This window comes from Schistocerca serialis, unplaced genomic scaffold, assembly GCF_023864345.2.
Source record: "Schistocerca serialis cubense isolate TAMUIC-IGC-003099 unplaced genomic scaffold, iqSchSeri2.2 HiC_scaffold_295, whole genome shotgun sequence".
NCBI classification, from domain to species: Eukaryota; Metazoa; Arthropoda; class Insecta; order Orthoptera; family Acrididae; genus Schistocerca; species Schistocerca serialis.
This window is the reverse complement of record NW_026047863.1, coordinates 62,501-67,500: the sequence shown is the minus strand read 5'-3', so window position 1 is coordinate 67,500 and position 5,000 is coordinate 62,501. Positions and strand designations below refer to the sequence as shown.

Here is a 5,000-nt window from a genome sequence, read left to right as displayed (position 1 = left end):
CAAACAATGGCAGGAATGAAAGACACACATCTGCCATAACCTTGGAATCGGAGCGCCGCCTGTCATGAGCCACAAGTGCATCCTGACGTGACAAATCGGATGATCCCGCAGGCATGCACTTACGATAATCACTATCAACGAACCTGCCGCCCCCCCCCCCCCCCAATACACCTTTCCCTACAACAATGTGTACCTTAACCTAAGCGATATTGTACCTTAACCTCAGCTATATCGTACCTTAACCTAACCTACATTGCGCCTTAACCTAACCTACGTTGTGCCTTAACCTAACCTACGTTGTGCCTTAACCTAACGTATGTTGTGCCTTAACCTAACCTATGTTGTGCCTTAACCTAACCTATGTTGTGCCTTAACCTAACCTATGTTGTGCCTTAACCTAACCCATGTTGTGCCTTAACCTAACCCATGTTGTGCCTTAACCTAACCCATGTTGTGCCTTAACCTAACCCATGTTGTGCCTTAACCTAACCCATGTTGTGCCTTAACCTAACCCATGTTGTGCCTTAACCTAACCCATGTTGTGCCTTAACCTAACCCATATTGTACCTTAACCTAACCCATGTTGTGCCTTAACCTAACCCATGTTGTGCCTTAACCTAACCCATGTTGTGCCTTAACCTAACCCATGTTGTGCCTTAACCTAACCCATGTTGTGCCTTAACCTAACCCATGTTGTGCCTTAACCTAACCCATGTTGTGCCTTAACCTAACCCATGTTGTGCCTTAACCTAACCCATGTTGTGCCTTAACCTAACCCATGTTGTGCCTTAACCTAACCCATATTGTACCTTAACCTAACCCATATTGTACCTTAACCTAACCCATATTGTACCTTAACCTAACCCATATTGTACCTTAACCTAACCCATATTGTACCTTAACCTAACCCATATTGTACCTTAACCTAACCCATATTGTACCTTAACCTAACCCATATTGTACCTTAACCTAACCCATATTGTACCTTAACCTAACCCATGTTGTGCCTTAACCTAACCCATGTTGTGCCTTAACCTAACCCATATTGTGCCTTAACCTAACCCATGTTGTGCCTTAACCTAACCCATATTGTGCCTTAACCTAACCCATATTGTGCCTTAACCTAACCCATGTTGTGCCTTAAACCTAACCCATGTTGTGCCTTAACCTAACCCATGTTGTGCCTTAACCTAACCCATGTTGTGCCTTAACCTAACCCATGTTGTGCCTTAACCTAACCCATATTGTGCCTTAACCTAACCCATATTGTACCTTAACCTAACCCATATTGTACCTTAACCTAACCCATATTGTACCTTAACCTAACCCATATTGTACCTTAACCTAACCCATATTGTACCTTAACCTAACCCATATTGTGCCTTAACCTAACCCATATTGTGCCTCAACCTAACCCAATTTGTGCCTCAACCTAACCCATATTGTGCCTCAACCTAACCCATATTGTGCCTCAACCTAACCCATATTGTGCCTCAACCTAACCCATATTGTGCCTCAACCTAACCCATATTGTGCCTCAACGTAACCTAATTTGTGCCTCAACGTAACCTAATTTGTGCCTCAACGTAACCTAATTTGTGCCTCAACGTAACCTAATTTGTGCCTCAACGTAACCTAATTTGTGCTTCAACGTAACCTAAATTGTGCTTCAACGTAACCTAAATTGTGCTTCAACGTAACCTAAATTGTGCTTCAACGTAACCTAAATTGTGCTTCAACGTAACCTAAATTGTGCTTTAACGTAACCTAAATTGTGCTTTAACGTAACCCATGTTGTGCTTTAACGTAACCCATGTTGTGCTTTAACGTAACCCATGTTGTGCTTTAACGTAACCCATGTTGTGCCTTAACCTAACCTATATTGCGCCTTAACCTGCTCTGTAATTGTTATGCAACTCGTTAAATTAGTGTAGTGTTGCCTAACCGCAACCCTCGCAATATAGTTCGCTATTCGCACTGCCCGGTCCCCTGTGTATCGCGTCATGTTAAACACCTTGCAGGTGTTGCTGACTTTCCACATGCTCCTGCTATACACTGTAATGTGGATAGCAGCAGGACGTACATGCCCCCCCCCCCCTTCCCCCCTGCCTTCGCAAGCTGGTCGTTGAGAAGTTTGCATGTTCAATGCCCTTCGCATGCCGACGTACTCAGCCTACGTTGTGGTACGGCCTGTCACCTGTCCGCCGATGTACGCAAAACCCACAAACTGTACTGCACATTGGTCCGTATGTACTGAATGATACATCGTGGCACATGTGTGACCGTACGACGACTGCGCCTAGCAACGGCAGACCATACAGTCCAAATATTGTGCACGCAGCTACGTGTCGTCTCCCTATAAGAGCTGGATTGCAGTGTGGTACGCCATTCAGACGTGTGGGAGGAACGGACGCCCTCGATGGCGATCAGCATGAGCAGTCTGTTGATGTAGTGGAGCGTGTATTCGGACGTAGTCGTCTCTTCTCACACACCGTGATAGCATGTTGCACCGCGTTCCACATCTGCGACATCCTGCAGAGGCCGGCTGACAGTCGTTCGCGCAATGGACACCGCATACGTACGGGGGCTACCTTCCACGTGTTCTCGAGGCGTGCACATGTTGTTGCGTCTATGTGGGCAGACGTAGTGTGTTGTGACACCTGACACAGGCATGCAATACTCGTTGCAAATGGCGATGGACGTCTACGTTTGCTGGTGACGTTACGCAAATGAACAACAGGTAACCCGTTGTGGTGCGGTTGTTCTCGCTAGAGGTGAATCAGTGTTGGCGACGATCGGTCGAGCTATTAACTGGTTGTTTCAGGGATACCCACCATGCCCACGAACGTGAAAGGGGATCTGGGTGTGAGGCGATACGCGGCGGTGGCTGGGTGAGACTGTCCCCGGCCGGTGAGGGGGGGCCGCCCGGCGTGCTGGCAGCGCGGTGCGTGGGCGCACGCGCTACAGCCGGCTGGTGGGGGCGGCCAGTGGCAGGCGCGCCGGCCGACGGACGCGGCAGGCGGCGCAGCTGCGCGCCGGGGCCCCCTGCTCGCGGCGCCTTGCGGCCAAAGTAGGTCCTCGCGGGCCCGGTGCGAAGCGCGGTGGCCATCTGCAGTGTGCTGGTCCGATTGAGGACTGTGTGCGCTGAGGATGCGCCGCCGCCCGGCGCTCGGCGCCGCGACGCCGTCTGCTGCTCGGTCGCCCCAGCGGTTCTCGCAGGTGGTTTGTATCGCAGCTGTGCGGACGTGTTGGCGCGTGCGCTGTGCTGGGAGAGTTCGCTTCGGCACCCAAGTGGGGCTTTTGTCCTTCTGTGGCGCTGGCGTTGGAGCTGCCGGTCACCGTAGGTGGCGCGTGTTGTCTCCCGCCGGCAATGCCACGACAGCACGCTCCCGGGCCTCTGTCGGCAGCGGCAAGCTCAGTTGGGAGCACGGGTGGTCGCACCTAAAGCGTCTACTCGCCTAACTCCGGGCGATTGCGCCTCTCTCGAACCCGACCAAGTACTTAGGACGGCGCTGCGCGCCGCCGGGACCTGAGAGGGTTTCGAGGTGTGTTGTGCAGGGGAGCTCAGCCTCCTCCTGTTTGCAGAATAATTGAGCGGACGCTTGCGTGTTCGCGCGGGCCCCCGGGACACACTCCCGGGCGGCCGGCTGCTCAGCTCTAGTTGACGCAGCTCCCTGGTTGATCCTGCCAGTAGTCATATGCTTGTCTCAAAGATTAAGCCATGCATGTCTCAGTACAAGCCGCATTAAGGTGAAACCGCGAATGGCTCATTAAATCAGTTATGGTTCCTTAGATCGTACCCACGTTACTTGGATAACTGTGGTAATTCTAGAGCTAATACATGCAAACAGAGTCCCGACCAGAGATGGAAGGGACGCTTTTATTAGATCAAAACCAATCGGTCGGCTCGTCCGGTCCGTTTGCCTTGGTGACTCTGAATAACTTTGGGCTGATCGCACGGTCCTCGTACCGGCGACGCATCTTTCAAATGTCTGCCTTATCAACTGTCGATGGTAGGTTCTGCGCCTACCATGGTTGTAACGGGTAACGGGGAATCAGGGTTCGATTCCGGAGAGGGAGCCTGAGAAACGGCTACCACATCCAAGGAAGGCAGCAGGCGCGCAAATTACCCACTCCCGGCACGGGGAGGTAGTGACGAAAAATAACGATACGGGACTCATCCGAGGCCCCGTAATCGGAATGAGTACACTTTAAATCCTTTAACGAGTATCTATTGGAGGGCAAGTCTGGTGCCAGCAGCCGCGGTAATTCCAGCTCCAATAGCGTATATTAAAGTTGTTGCGGTTAAAAAGCTCGTAGTTGGATTTGTGTCCCACGCTGTTGGTTCACCGCCCGTCGGTGTTTAACTGGCATGTATCGTGGGACGTCCTGCCGGTGGGGCGAGCCGAAGGCGTGCGACCGCCTCGTGCGTGCTCGTGCGTCCCGAGGCGGACCCCGTTGAAATCCTACCAGGGTGCTCTTTATTGAGTGTCTCGGTGGGCCGGCACGTTTACTTTGAACAAATTAGAGTGCTTAAAGCAGGCAAGCCCGCCTGAATACTGTGTGCATGGAATAATGGAATAGGACCTCGGTTCTATTTTGTTGGTTTTCGGAACCCGAGGTAATGATTAATAGGGACAGGCGGGGGCATTCGTATTGCGACGTTAGAGGTGAAATTCTTGGATCGTCGCAAGACGAACAGAAGCGAAAGCATTTGCCAAGTATGTTTTCATTAATCAAGAACGAAAGTTAGAGGTTCGAAGGCGATCAGATACCGCCCTAGTTCTAACCATAAACGATGCCAGCCAGCGATCCGCCGCAGTTCCTCCGATGACTCGGCGGGCAGCCTCCGGGAAACCAAAGCTTTTGGGTTCCGGGGGAAGTATGGTTGCAAAGCTGAAACTTAAAGGAATTGACGGAAGGGCACCACCAGGAGTGGAGCCTGCGGCTTAATTTGACTCAACACGGGAAACCTCACCAGGCCCGGACACCGGAAGGAT

At 51.6% G+C, this 5,000-nt stretch overlaps 1 non-coding gene across 1 annotated transcript in view; it reads left to right on the top strand.

The window, feature by feature from the left end:
* Window positions 1–3,671: 3,671 nt before the first annotated feature.
* Window positions 3,672–5,000, top strand: part of LOC126444672 (small subunit ribosomal RNA) — a 1,909-nt gene continuing 580 nt past the window's right edge. The window contains exon 1 of the ribosomal RNA XR_007582680.1: window positions 3,672–5,000. This exon is cut by the window's right edge and continues 580 nt beyond it. This is a non-coding gene — a ribosomal RNA (small subunit ribosomal RNA).